Source organism: Chelmon rostratus, chromosome 5, assembly GCF_017976325.1.
Source record: "Chelmon rostratus isolate fCheRos1 chromosome 5, fCheRos1.pri, whole genome shotgun sequence".
In the NCBI taxonomy this organism is placed as follows: Eukaryota; Metazoa; Chordata; class Actinopteri; order Chaetodontiformes; family Chaetodontidae; genus Chelmon; species Chelmon rostratus.
Window position 1 is genome coordinate 8,482,108 of NC_055662.1, and position 15,325 is coordinate 8,497,432.

The 15,325-nt window shown below is 39.6% G+C and overlaps 1 protein-coding gene across 1 annotated transcript in view; it reads right to left on the reverse strand.

The window, feature by feature from the left end:
* Window positions 1-15,325, reverse strand: part of cfap299 (cilia and flagella associated protein 299) — a 72,759-nt gene that overhangs the window by 33,725 nt on the left and 23,709 nt on the right. The gene's annotated exons all lie outside the window — the stretch shown is intronic.

Sequence of the window (15,325 nt, forward strand, 5' to 3'; positions counted from 1 at the left end):
TCAAGCCAGGAACCACCGGCGTGCTAAAGGCAGCAGGGTGGCCTCATGGTTACAGCAACCACCTTGTAACTAAAAAGGTCACAGGCGTGATCCCTGCAATGGCCCATATGTCCATCAAATTAAATTGAAGCCAAACCCTTTCATTCACTGGAACAGGCTCTAAATGTCAGCTGAACGCCAAATGTGCAAATGATATGCTTTGGGACTGGAATAGGGCCTTTATAATACAAATGACGCTTTAAAGATCATTGGTCAGCACTTCTGCTCTTCACTGAAGTTCATATGAAATTGACTGTGAGTCAAGCTAGTTTGACTTTACAGCTATCCCTTTCAGACGTCTGCAACACATTACTGCATGCATTCTGCACAGTCAGGTTGGATTTTGGGCCTGGAAAATAAAATGTACTACTTGACATTAAAGCTGCTACATTCAATATTTTTACATTTATGGTGGATCACATGACTACTTATATGTGAAAGGGGTTGCTCGTTGCGATGAACCCACAGAGAATTGTCCACTGACTTTGTCACCCACTGTTTCTGTCATGTGTTATGACAGAAACAGTGGGTTCACTTGTTACTTAATGCTTTATAATAGATGGGCTAACTTCACTAAAAGCAGCGAGAATGGGAACAGTGTACCAAAGTGTGTACGACAGTTAAAATCTTGACTTTGGGCTTTGGATGTGGTTTCAGAGAAAAAATATTTAGTTCATTGTCGGGCTTTGGTCTGAATGGATTAGGCTGGGCTAGGTTCATCTTGGAATTAATTGGGGTAGGTCGGGCTTGGACAAGATTTAATGGTGCTGGGTCAGGCTGGGTATGTACTGCTCTGATTCTTTGGCTTGTTATGGCAGAAACATGGAGGATGCAAAGTTAGAGCAAATACCTCCCAGACAGAATTGTGCCATTAGCAAACACACATCTCACTCATACATCTCGAGTTCAAAGGGTGCTAAAGGGAGAAGAAAAGTACAAGATCTTATACTGTTAAGTCTTACCTTCTCGGGACAGACCAGTCCATGATGTTTTTTACTTTTCTCAAAAATTCTAATTTATCGCTTTGCTGTTGGAGTGTAGACATTCACCACCAGATGCACATTTAGGAAACAGGCTGAATCTATTGCATCTCAGTTAGTAGGAACGGGACTGTTGAGCTATGATTTAAGATGATTACACAGGTGTACTTTCATAGAAAAATGCACAGAGGAAGGTTGATTGAGACCAAAATGTCTGAACTTTGCTCTCTGCCCCTCTTTATAAAAGATCAGTATAGTTTTTGTCTGTTTTGTAAGCCATAAGACGGCTTTTCACCACTGCGCTCATAAATATAAAAACCTTGCCTGGTCCAACATCAAACAGAGCTTTCACAGCTGTATAAAGAATTAGATGCTTATGAACTGAAACTAACACACACATGATCGGTGTAATAGCCCTGCTCACAGCATAATGATGAGTTGTTCTGTGATTGCTGTTTACCCTGCTTAAAATAACTTACTAAACAGGTGCAGCGTTATCAGAGCCTTATATTTGTGGACACATTCCCAGGCAGACAAAGCCACAGGTGTAAGGCTTTGAAAGGGAAAGTGTACATAACACAATCAGTTCTTAAGACAGACAAATGATTGCTGGGGCATGGGCTGGGCAGAGCTTAAGGAAAATGTTTGCACTAAATTCAATTTCCTTTGTTCATGGAGTCAATATTGGAAGTGTTTGTTAAAGGCAGATTCCTGCAGAGCATTATTAAGTTGACTATGAGAGCAATGCACGAGGTAATTCACTGTGTAGCAACACTTAAGGGACTGGGTCAGCTTTCTTATGGCTCACATACAGCGACATTTGTGAACTTCAAATAGGGAGATTTGCAGACATGCCTTGTAATTAAGTCTTGTTTCTTTTTAGACAAACTATTTGAAGAAGTAAATGAGGTGACAGTATGACCATCCTTGGTTCAGACATTAATATGCTCCGATATAACCACTTTCTGTCAGAGGGATGGTGGAGAAAGCTCAGTCTCTCAATTATATCTACATCCATGATACTTCTAAAAAATGTGGTAAGATTTTATTGGTGGCTAAATGCAGATAATTATTTAGGTGGTCAAACACTAAGAAATGAAAGACCGGCAAGAGATTGATATTCCGTTAGGTAATTAAAGGTTGAGTGGACAGAAATAAACACAGCAGAAGAAGGTTATGATTAGGCCTTTGAAGATGCAGATAGGCTTCAGGATAAAGAAAACTATGTTTAGAAAACTGCATGTGGTAATATAAGAGATATGCCTATAAAGAGCTGGAATACTGTACTTCAAAGTTTAGACCTCTATACAGTTTGACTGTGCTGCATACATAGTACTCTCAAGTGCTGTAATTGTTTAAGGATGTTCAGATTATATATATCAGCATGGCAGATGTACAGAGGATTCAAAGGAAAGACCAAATGGTTCAAGTGCAGCTGCCAGGTCCGCCAAACTAAATGGTAAAATACACTGTTTTTGATGACTCTCCAAATAACCCACATCAGCGTTTTCTGATCAAAACCATGCAAATTGCAAAAAATTATTTATGTGACCTTTTCCTCATCTGCCATCTCTGTGGTTAGGGTGTGGTTAGGTTGAGAAAAAAAAATGGTTAAGGCTAGAGAAATATCATTGTTTGGGTTACCAAAAGTACTTAGTAAATGGTTAGGGAACCATGACCGTGGTTTAAAGATGAACGTCTTGGTTAAAGGATAGGGAAAGAGCCCTGTCATGGTTAAAAGAAACCAACACTGGTAGGAAACTCAATGCGAATAGTGGTTTTCCACATCATGTTGTTGACCAATCCATCCACCTCCTGGCCAAGAGGTTTTGTGGTTCTAGAGCAATGTTATCCTCCGTCCATCTTTGCTTGTGAGCGCCATAAGCACATGGCCACTAGAGGGCCTTCTTACGTAGACTGAATTTAAGTCATTCTATTCATTTGAACAAACAACCAATGCTACCATTTTTCTCTAAGATTAATTTTTTTCACACAGTAGGGTTAGGACAATATGCTTAGCTCCCGATTAGACACTATCACAACAGGTGGGTTCCCATTCAATATGTAATGCAATTCGATATTCCAATTTGTTTTAACTTCTGTTTACCTTTTTAACACAGTATGAGTCATACTTCCACACACAAAAAAATGGTAGTGGTCTGCAGCCTAGCATCACAATGCTCAGCTGCTTTGACTTACATTGCTGCTTGTAGAAACCTTGTCCAATTTTTGTATTTGGTGTAGCATTGCAGCAACAGAGCTAGCTAATTATTGACACTACCGAAACAAAACAATGTGTTGTTTTTGAAATCCAAGTGAAATTTGTGATGGTTGTACATATAAAACACACCAGTTTCAGCCACAAGTGCCTGCATGTAGTGTTAGAAAGAAAGTTGGGATGGATGGCTCGGGGTACAAAGTGTGTGACTTCAGCACAGATTACATTTAGTGCCATGTCTCCAACTAACAGTTAGCGCTGTTTTTGTTAACCATGACCACAACCTTTTTCTAACCTTGAAAAATGGTTTTAGTTCTGTAAACTTAATTAAACCTTAACCACAGAGGTGGCAGATCAGAGAACACTCATGAGTCATTTTTTGAAAAGTCACACAGAGTTTTCGTCGGTTTTGGAGGGAACTGACAAACAACTTCCTTTGTTGTTTGGATGTAAGGACCTGTGATTTTTTACTTTCTAACATTCTTTTGAGGTGAAGTGTTGTAAAGCACTTCGTTTGTTTTATTTGCCAGTTTCTTGTTTCACAGGATGAATTTCTTGAATCAAAATTCAGCATATATATTAAACCATACATAATGCAACGTGTACCTAGACATAAGTTAATACATCTGACAAATCGCAAAGGCACGTCAGTGGTCTGTCCCTTTAAAACAACATTAAGCCACAGAGTAACATCAAGAAGGGAACAAGGCAAACGTGTCCTGCTAGTGAAGCCACAGTATCCCAAAGCCTCAGTTTCAGCTAATCTGAAAGTATGCTGAGTGTCCTTATGTGGGGAACAATGAGGGTGTGTGGTGGGAAGAGGAGGAAATCTTACACATACCAAGCAGGCCGTGCAAAATTAACTGAAGTGTGTTTTTAAGAGTGGGAGGGAACCAAAATAAATCTTGAAAGACCTGACTATCATGCTCCTTGTCTGACTCTTATCCAAGTTTAGCCACGCACACAACTCGAGGTTAATTCTTTTGACCTGAGACAAACTCTTTCTACGTTATTAGGCATTTCTGCCGTTGACAGAAGCTTTCAAAGCCTGTTCGTTACAGACCAAACATGTCAGAGAAAGTACCAAGAATGCCAACCATCTCAATGAGGCAGCAGCCTCCTGTTTGGTGGTCAAGAAGAGTGAACTGTTCACAGGACTGTGAGTAACAATCAGAGAGGCAATAACTCAGTTTCTTTTTACTTGTGCTCAATAGACATACAATCACCCAAACATCACGCCACAATTCCAACACTAAACATATATATTCAGAGTTTTTTATGCCTTTTTTACATCAATATTCAACACTGGATGATTTCCAAAGCATTCACTGTCATATTTTTTTTACTTCCAGTTAACTCCTTGCTTCATGCTAGGGAAAAATGAAGATATTTTTAGCCATAATTTGATCAAATACTTTTACTACAATATGCATATCCAGTGTATTGAGTGTTCTAATACATGGAATTTGTTTGGACAGCAAACCAAATCGGGTTTAGCCCAAATCTAGAATTTATTAATTTATCTATTTTTTGTGTTACTATATGTTACTTCCAAAAGTCAGAGTGAGATGCAGTGATGCATCTAACCAGAAAAATTTACTGGATAACTAGCTTGGATTCTGTTTATAGGATGCCCCCAAACTACAGAATCCATTTTAAGCTGTACAACTTCGAAACTTATTTCCAGTGTGGTTAGATTTGAATTGAGCTTACTGAATTTGAGCAACCTGAATACAGCTTTCAAAGTGCGAATAATTTATTTTTTCCCATCTTTGTGGCTATTATTTGCTTTCATACACAACATTCTAACATTTAAAGTGGTGAAACATGTTGACAGTTATTTTCTACTAAGACTTATGGATGTATTTTGTGTTTAATATCTCTGTGTATGCAACAAAATACGAAAAATTGTTTTTGGGCAAAATCCTCCGACTCATAAAGTAAACTGACACGAAAATAAATGGGAAACACCAATATAAAGTACGAGTATTTTATGTGTGACTAATGGTGCTTTTAGAAGAAAAATTGGACAAAAAATGTACAAAACTATTGACTGCATCTTCTCCATTCAATTACATTCATTTTTGAAATCATAGTCATCTGCAGCCAGCCAGTGATAGCTGCTTAAGACAGAGCAGTATTGTACCACTGGAAAGGGGGATTCATCAGAGCACTGGGGTTAAACACCTTGCTCAAGGGCACCTTGGTACTAATTAAAAGGTGCCCTTGAGCATTGGCCATAGACTTCCCCCACATAGTTGTCTTTTTCAGCCTTTTGCAGGGTTTAAAACTGCTGATCTCGTGGTCACAATTGCACCGCTAACCTTTAGGCTACTGCTGCAGTTATTCCTCAGCACCTTTTTATGTAAGGGTCTGTGTTTATTTAGAGAAGTGGTTGTTAGTTGTGTTTACTCTGGGCGAAGGTTAAAACGTTAAATGCCTGGATGAACTCACTCTTAACACAGGCTTACGTTCCAGCGAAAACATTTCCGTAATATTGTCAGGCTCTCAGAACTCAGAACCAATCAGTGTTTAGAAATTCAGATGACTTGTTTATACTATGAATGGTAAACACCGAGGTGAAAGCTGTAGATCTAAACATGATGCCTAACAGCTGAAGCTTTAAAACAGGGTCAAAATGTTCACAAATATGTTTCAAGTTAAATGGAGGGGTAGTTTCACAGCATAATATCCACATTTTTTTGATTATCAAGTTTTACAAAGGTAGTTTCACACAATTTGTTTTCCCATAATTCACCATAATTCCCACATTTTCTTAAGATTTAACTTCATGCAGTTACTGCAGCTCCAATGTATTTAATGTATTAGAAAATGTGTTTCAGACAGGGAGTGCATTTTTAGCTACTGTGGCATAAGTGGAGTACTTAAGAGTACATTGTTCACAGATGTACCATCAATTTCAAACACTTGTGAGACCAGATGTAACCTTTCATGTATCCAATTCTACATTTGAAGGTATAAATTTGTAGCAAATATGTCTGTTTGTCCCTAAAAGGTACAGTAGGTTCTGAAAAAGGCTCATTTGAGCTCTTTGTTATTGAGAAGTGTAAACTGCAAAGTTTACATCAATTAAATTTGATTTGATTTTTTTAAAGAAAGAGAAAAAGAAAAACACTTAGATAGCTGACCCCCAAAAAGCACAGACAAGTTCAACTGTAAAATGTTCTGGTTTGGTCTCCACCAGCTGCTGATGGAGATGCGCTCAGGAGAACTTTGTCTCAGTTTGGTGTCTCTGTTTGGTGCCAGGCAGGTAGTTTCTGCAGCCACTGATCAGGAATTATTTAACTGTTGAATAGAATATTCGAATAATATGTATGCCTGTTGGTTGAAAGAAAAAAAACATAGACACTGACACTAACACCTGTGTAACTTAAAAGATGGCTGTACTGTAGTGACCACCTCACTGTGACACAAAACAGAGACCCTCCCCTCCTTGTAATTTGAAAGTTATTTTACAAACCATTATCGTAAATTTCTCTTTGCAAGCTCTTTCTTTAGTATCATTTTATGATCCGTCAGTTGGCCCTGAGGGGGGAGGAAAAGGCGGTGGGCTGAACTTGCTCTATGTGGGTTAAGTGGCAGCTCAATGTGTCATGGGAAAGAAAACATGTCCCCTGTGGCTGGCCTGTTTAAGGTATCCTTTCAAAAGGTTATCGTCTCACTTTAATGCCAACATCACAGGCTGGTCTGGCCCCGAGCTAGTCGCAAACAGGAAGTCTCTGCTAATCCTGGTCTTCCCTAATGACGCAGAGGAATTCTCAATATTCCCATTGTCTTCCTGGCTGCACTTCCTCAAAGTCTTCAACTGCATTGTTTGGCTCTGATACTTTTCAAGAACTGTGAACTGGGACAATTGGGATTTCTTAAATCCATATTCATTGGGAAGGGTGATGACTGACGAAAAATAGTAAATTCATTCCAGATTGCCACTCATTGCTGTGGTGCTTTCACATCAGCAAAGATCACCTTGTAATCGGATAGGTGTGGGCAGCATTGTGTTGTATTTTACCTAGGATTTGGAATAATAAACTTTAATTCTCTGTGTACACATGGCTCTTTTTTCAGCTGTGCAGTCATTGTGGCTTTAGCTGCTCAAGCTAAGTCGCCAGTTCTTGTGTTTATTCCAAACAAACCGCTTCTGATGTCACTAAAGCATCATTTCCAGCACTCAAAAGGTTTTTTTTATCTGACACTGAATCTTCAGTGCAGCAACTGTAAGCTTTCAGCAGCTTAGTGTAGTTTTGATTGCCATTGTTTTAAATAAATCAGTCTGATTATTGATGGAAATTTAACTGCATGATAAGTTAAGTCCATGCAGAAGAGGTGTTGTGCCACTGCCTGGTGAATGCTGATGCACAGATTAAAGCCCAGCCTGTCATGGGTATAGTCCAGTCCAGCTCAGCTCCTATCAGCATTATTCCAAAGCACTCAGGCATGACATCTGCCAAGAGGCCTGCTGCAGGGTTTGGCCTCATCACCAGGAACACGTCCAAGTCAAATATTGTTGCCCTCGCACATTGTGGGGCAGCACGCTGTCACAGCTCCCCTTTAACCAGGAGGTGATGTTTATGACAGCGCTCAGAAAATTAATGGCACTGTTTCCATACAGGAGGAAAAAAAAACGTGGGAGGTACAACATACCACACACACTCATGCATTTGGATGTAGTGGTGAGGAGGGGAAGGTGGGGTCAGGGTTCTGTTTTTTTTTTTTTTTCGTACATCACAACTTGACCAGTGTGTCATTGGCAGCAGAGATATGTCCGACACCGTGCTTCAAAAAGTAGGATCAAAGTGGACGACATAAGCCAGCAGAGCCTTCAGAGGAATAAGATAAATGTACAGAGCGGGGTCTTTATCAAAGGCCTGCCTGTTTTAAGATCCTGATTAAAGCTTGCAGAGCTCCCCCTCCCCCCTTCCCAGTGGAAATAGGTGTTCAAACATGATTCTGTTTTAGTTGGCCTGCAGCTCTGCTGAGAAGCTCCCCCTTTGGGCTTGCCATGAGACTCCTGCAATCGCCGGCTGTCACACTGCAGCACAAGGAATTCACAGTGTTTTTACTGTGTTTTTCAAACCATGAAATGCACTTCAGTTCAGCTCTGCAAGAGGAAAAGAATAATAGAGACTGTGATTTTGTTTGATCTCTGCTTTCTGTGGCTCTGAAATAACTATAAAGGGGGCTTGTGATTTAAGACAACTCTAACAATAAGAGCCATGCTACATGTCTGGTAGTGCAAACATGTTTATCTATTTCACCCTTTTCCTGGTCTCTGCTAGCTGATATCATACTGTTTTCTGCTAAGACAAGATGAGTAGATTGTGTTTTGTTTTGTTGTCACAGGGGATAAGATAAATGAGAGGGGTATCCATATTATGACTAGGCCACCACTGTGATATCAGCTGAGCCAGATGGTGGCTGGAAATACGTATCTGATAAATAAAGTGGAGCTGGAAGTGCTGTAAGGGCACACAACAGAAAAAGACCAAGAGGGAAGGATAGAAGGTAAATACCAGCCTTCAGCTAAATACTGGGCAATTCTGGCTGTGGTTTAGAGGTTTATCTTCTGTACCAGCCACTTTGGTAGGTAACTAAAGAAAATAGTTAAAGCAGCAGGTGAGTTCTGGCCAGCCACTGTGGTAACTGTGGGTAAATGTTAGCTTGGGCATGTGTGTGTGATTTGGAGTGGAGACAAAAAATGTGCTGTAGTAAGCTCCAGGAGTAAACAGTATTATTTGGTGATTTGTGAGACCAGCGGCTTCTGTGTTGGACTTAAAAGTGATTTCAAAATCAAAGACGAGCAGCGGTTTGATATATTCTCTCTCGGGTTTTCTGATGATAAGTGTGGATTTCTTTAGGCAGATGTTCATTTGTTCAGCCTAAGCACAGCTGCAAATGTCCAAGTTATTCCCCTATTTATTCCAACCAAACCAGTTACTGGAGCCAGAAAATGTAGCACTTCCTGTTTGAAGATTCTTCCCAGGAAGGATCTTTCTCAGATGTTTAGAACAACATGTAAACAAAATGTAAAAGCATCTGGCCATGTGCTATTGACACAGCTAACCAAAATAATGTGAGAGCAAAGTGGAGAGATATTAGACATCAGTTTAGGAGTTAGGCTTTTTTGTTTCCAAGGCATTGCCAACACCTCACCTCGCTTCCTCTTCTCCTTTGACACTGCATATCTGCTTTAAACATATGACACGGTAGAAAGTAAAAAAAAATGTCACGGTCAAAAAGAGAGAGACGAGTTTCTTAATAAATGCCATTTAAAAATAACCAACCAGGTCATTCTGGTGGACCTGGACTAACCTGGACTGAAAGAAAGGCAACAAAATGGATCAGAAAATGCACAATGTTGTTGCCCACAAATGTAACATGAATCACCTGGGCAAAAAGGAACATTCCTAAAATGCTATAATGTTTTTAAGGAAAATTGCACCTCAGTGTGAGACTACCCAACTCTTAAGTCATATATAGCTATACTGAAGCATTCAAAATACACCACAAACAGGTCTTCAGAGCTCACTATCTGACATAAGATAAATAAGTTACATATTGCTTTTCTGACAAATATGGGCGGGCACATTTTCACTCTTGTTTGCCTTCCAACAAAGCTCATTAAAGCAAAATCTGTTTCAACACCTATATGTGATATATAGGAGTGTCAGATAAATTCTCAACATAATACAAAGGTTTTGATTCATTTTACATGAGCTTCACGCTATTACTGTTTATTTTTTCTAGTTTTACCACGTTTTTGGGTAAGGCCCTGTGTAATTAATCTGTGGTGCTGGTTTTACTATTTAGTAATGCTGTAATTTAGCAATACTGGTTTTAGTATTTTTGTGCTTTTTGCTTTTTAAGACCCCATATTGGCACTTCTGTCCCTAATTCCTTATGCTCTGAAGGATTTGAGTGTATTTCATAGGTACAGTACTTTGACGACATACAGTGGTGCTAAGAAAGTTTGTGAACCCTTCAGAGTTTTTGTTTCTGCAGAAACGTGATCTCTAATGTGATCAGATCCTCATCTAAGTCCTAAAAATATATGAAGAGGACAAAGTAAAACAAATACCACAAAAATATTGTGTTTTTTTTTTTTTTCATTTTTATTGAGATGAATTATGCAACATTATCTTTGTTGGAAAAAGTATGTGAACCTTTGCATTTAGTACCTGGTGTCCCCCTTAAGCAGCAATAACTTCAACCAAAACATTTTCTATGACTGTTGACACAAATCAGTTTGGAGGAATTTTAGCTCATTCCTCCTTACAAAATTGCTTTACCTCAGTGATGTTGGTGGGCTTCCTTGCATGAACTGCTCTTTTCAGGTCATTTCATAACATTTCTATTGGATTAAGCTCGGCCATTCCAAAATGTCTTTTTTTTCTGCTTCAACCATCAATGGTAGACTGACTTGTATGTTTAGGGTCATGCTGCATGACCTATCTTTTGATGAGCTTCAGTTTATAAATGCATGCTCTGACATTGTCCTGTAGAAATTGCTGGTACAATCTAAAATTCATAGTTGTCAATGATTGCAAGCCACTCAGTTTCCAAGGCAGCAAAGCAGCCCCAAACCATGACACTGCCACCACGGTGCCTCACAGCTGGGATTAGGTTCTTATGCTGGAATGCAGTCTTTGATTTTCACCAAACACAATGCTTCTAATTCAAACCAAAATGTTCTATTTTAGACTGATCTGTCTACAAAAGATTCTTCCAATAGCCCTCTGGTGAAGCCATGTGGTCTTTAACAAACTTTAGATGGGCAGCAGTGTTCTTCTTGGACAGCAGTGGCATTCTCTTTGCTGTCCTGCCATACGCACTATTCTTCTTCAGTGTCTGTCCTGAACATTGACATCAGCCAATGTAAGAGAAGCCTGTAGATCCTCACATGGTACCCTGGGGTTCATTGTGACCTCCTGGACTATGACATGCCTTGCTCTTGGAGTGATTTTTTTTGGACGACCACTCCTTGGCTGCTTAACAATGGTGTTGAATTTTGTAATGTACACTATTTGCCTGACAGCGGATTGGCAAAGACGACATTCTTTCTTAGGATTTGTAACCAGTCTCCAGCCTGGTGACCATCAACAACTTTTTGTCTGTGCTCCACAGAAATCTCCTTGATTGAATTATGGCGCACTTCCACCTGTGTGGTGAAGGCCAAACTTTAATAGTAAAGACCCAAGTTAATATTCTTTCAACAGGCCAGAGAGTGCTAGGCTCACACCTGATTGCCATCTCATTGATAGAAACATCTGACTACAATTGCCCCTTTACATGAACTGGTAATCCCAGAGGTTCACAAACCTCTTCCAACAGAGATTTTAATGTTGCATAATTTGACTAAATTAATAAGTAAATAAGTATACATTTTTTGTATTGTTCGTTTAACTGGTCCTCTTTAAGGATTAAGGTTTTAGAACTTGAATGACAATCTGATCACATTTTTAGATCACATTTATGCAGAAATACAGAAAGTTCTAAAGGACTCACAAACTTTCTAGTGGCACTGTGTTGTACATGAATAAGTTAACTTAATGAAAACAGGCCCCAAAATTTTATATATTTTGTTTAATAGCAGGTAGCCCCAAATCCAAATCCGCTGTATTTGATAATAGACTCAAACCATCCACATGTCTCTCTGGCAAGAACCTCATACATGTGTTAATATGCATTACAATGACATGAAAATATGCCGAGAATTTGGCCTGTCTAGATATCTGAAGCTTGAAAGTTAAACCATGAGCTCAAATCTTAGGCATTTCAGTGAGACTGCACGCAGGAAAGAAAGAGACACACTGACATTGACCTGATGAGAAAGTGTCCATCAACAGCAGCTGGTCTCTCAGGATACAAATCAAAAACACAAACTCCTGGACTTGCTCTTAGATGGGAGGGAGGGATGAGACTGTTACTGGGCTGACGACAAGGTGAGAAGGCACATGGGCTGAAGCCTGGACGCCTCTGGAAGACATGTGCACTGCTCTAAGTAGGAGAGATGCTGTCCAGTATTTACTCAGGTGGAATAATACACAGCCAGAGCAGTCCAGTGTGTAGTGATAAAACAAAGAAGATTCTGAAGAATGTGCTCCATATGTTGCTAAGAGCGGATAAGCATTAGCTGAATTCCCAGATTGGGTATCAATGTTTTGACCATAAATGGATTCCTTCATCGCTCATGGGGCTACCTTGTTAGCCAAAATGATTACCTAGTGAACCTTAGTAGTGCTTAAAGAATATACACATAGTGCATAGTGTGAAGTGTGAAGGAGTTTGCACACAGAGGCTGAGTTTTTCACCATTGAGGCAAAAGGAAACAACAGAGAGCTTTTCACAGGCTGAGAACTGGAGCTGCAGAATGGCTTCAAGATCTACTTCAGGAGCGTGGAAGGCCAGTTTGATCGAGCTGATCCTGAACAGGAGCCAACAGACACTGCACATCACGTCGTGGAATCATCATCTTTAAAATTTGGTGGTAAAACAGACCTTTCCTGCATTATTTGAATAGTTTACATTTAAATTTACCCCAACGAGGACTCAGTTGATGATTTGTGCTCTCCCTCCTCCGTTAGATCAGTTATATTATCTATATCCTCTTCTTTAAAATAAATAAACAGTAGTTACAAATTACTTTACAGATAAGTCTCACACACACTGCACCTGAAGCCTCAGAGTTCAGACTGTGAGTAACCATTGGCTTCCCTCCCCGACAGGAGGCCAGAAAGAAGATAGGTCCAGACACAAACTGAACAGTCTAATCACTGTTTTGGAGGAAAAAAGGATGATGGAAGAAAGACTGGACGCAGAAGAAATGTAAACAAAGGCAGCAATGTATGACTAAAATGTACTGGCTGCATCACTGAAACAATATCTCTTGTTATTTTGGAATGTGGGGCTGTAAATGAATTTGAGGAATATGTTATAGTCTGAGGGCATCCGTTTTGATGCACGATGTTTTTTGAATGTTTTTGTCCATTACTGTTGATTAAAAGCTATTTTCTTGAGAACATTTCCCAGTAGAGCAGGTTTATTATAGGACCTGCTACACAAAGTGTTGATTTTAAGCCTAAGGAGTCTAAAAAAACACCGCCTTCATATGGCAGGTGCACATTCCTCCAGGGACAAGCCAGAAACCTTTAGGTTGTATTTAACACAGATGTTCAATCCTCCCCAACATACAACTAGCACAAGCCCCCTGTGTCTTCCTAATACATGGATGGGAGTTAGAGGAAAAACATGCTAAGGTTCATGAGACCATGAAAAGTGCAAATGAAAGGAATGCAAAAGATAATATGGCTGTAAAAAATGATTACTTACAGCAATGAATGATTCCAACCTTGCGATATTAGTATCTCAGACAGGGAGAGGCCTGTGACCTTGACATGTCAAAGGAAAACAGTCACAGCAAACTGAACATATTATAGGCCTGCTGCCACCTTCAAGTTTTTAAAATGACTAAACCTGTTTTATTATCAGTCCTACTTAGACTTAAGCCCTGTCTACTTTGACTGAAATGGCTTAGTATCAATCTTCCCTCCCAATGGTTTCAAATTGTTCTGACCTTCTAAAAAGCTGCTGCAGCGTCCCATGGTTTGGCAACTTTCATGTCTTTTTTTCTTAACAAGTTCTGCATCAAGATTCCCTCTTTGGTTGTAGATTTGTGAACTTCTATCAAATAGGATGCACTGTTAAAATAACTTCCTTGCATGACAGACAGTTTGCAACAAAGGCACTCAAATAATATCAGTATCTGTGCCACTTCGTACACTGCTGTCTGACTCAAAGCTGCTTACATCAATCGCACACCAAACACCACATAAAAATAAGTCAAAAGTTTGTTTTTATAATGATGTATATCCAAAAAGTCACAGCTTGTAAAATAAACTAGAAAGTTAGTTAATATGTTTCTTCAAAAGGTTATGGGAAGCCCCAGGTTATAGGATGTTAAGATGACGCAGTGGAAAAGGTCTGCAAGGATGTTGGGTTTCTGTGTATCTACAGTCTTTGTTGCCTGTGATTTAAGAGATATTAATCCAAGATAAAGCACAAAAGGCTGCCTTAATGCCAAAAGAAAATAAAGTAATCCACTCAATAATCTATTTCACAATAAATCTTCAACTGTGTCCAAATGAGAGCTCGTACAGACTGGTGACGAAGAGCAATTGTAGTTTATCCAGACTCCCAGATGGCCTCTACTTAATGCAAGACTTCCTTTGATACCAAGTAGACGGCTCTATGCGATTCCCCATCTTCCCAGTGGCAAATCAAGATGAATGTTTTGATGGTTTGGCGGTCCACTGGTGGCTCAAATGTGCTCCCAATGTATTTGAAAAATCCACTAAATGCACTGTGTTTAAAAAAAAAAAAAATCCTGAGAGATTAGATTAAGTGTATCCATTTTCATTTGCTCTGAAAACGGTCCAGGGGCCACATTTTTGGGGCAATGTCTCTGGACAATAGCAGCTGTTCACAGGAGGGAGGGGTGCAGGAGAAATCATTACAGTGGGGCTCGTCCAGGCTTTCAGTGGCAAAACAGTGAGGTGAGCAGTGCCACTTGCATTCTGGGATATGTCTGTGTGACGTTTGATTTCATGGGTAAACAAACCTTTAATCCGCCCTGAAACGGCTTCCAAATGGCCCACGGCATGTTCTCACTGCTTTGGTAACTTCAACTCCAACTAATCATGCTTTCATTTGAGAAAATACTGCATGTCAAAGCTCTGCTATTGATACCAACAGCATCTCACAGAGGAAACCCTGTCTCAATGGTTCAAATAATAAGATATATAATTCAGATTAATCTCATTCTATTATTATCTTTTGCCATGTATTAAGGGCTCCAAAAGATAATTGTATAGAACATGAGGGCGGTTTAATCTTTCTTTTCCTCATTCCTTTCCAAATCCCTCAGTGGCAGATATGGTGCATTGAGAGACAGGGCACAGCTGCCATGTTGGCTGTGTGGACTAACATAACACATAAGGCTTTGGCTATCCATTTTCTTTTTATAGACTAAGACACTAGCCATGAAATCTACATCTTGTAATCAGCCAAAAGT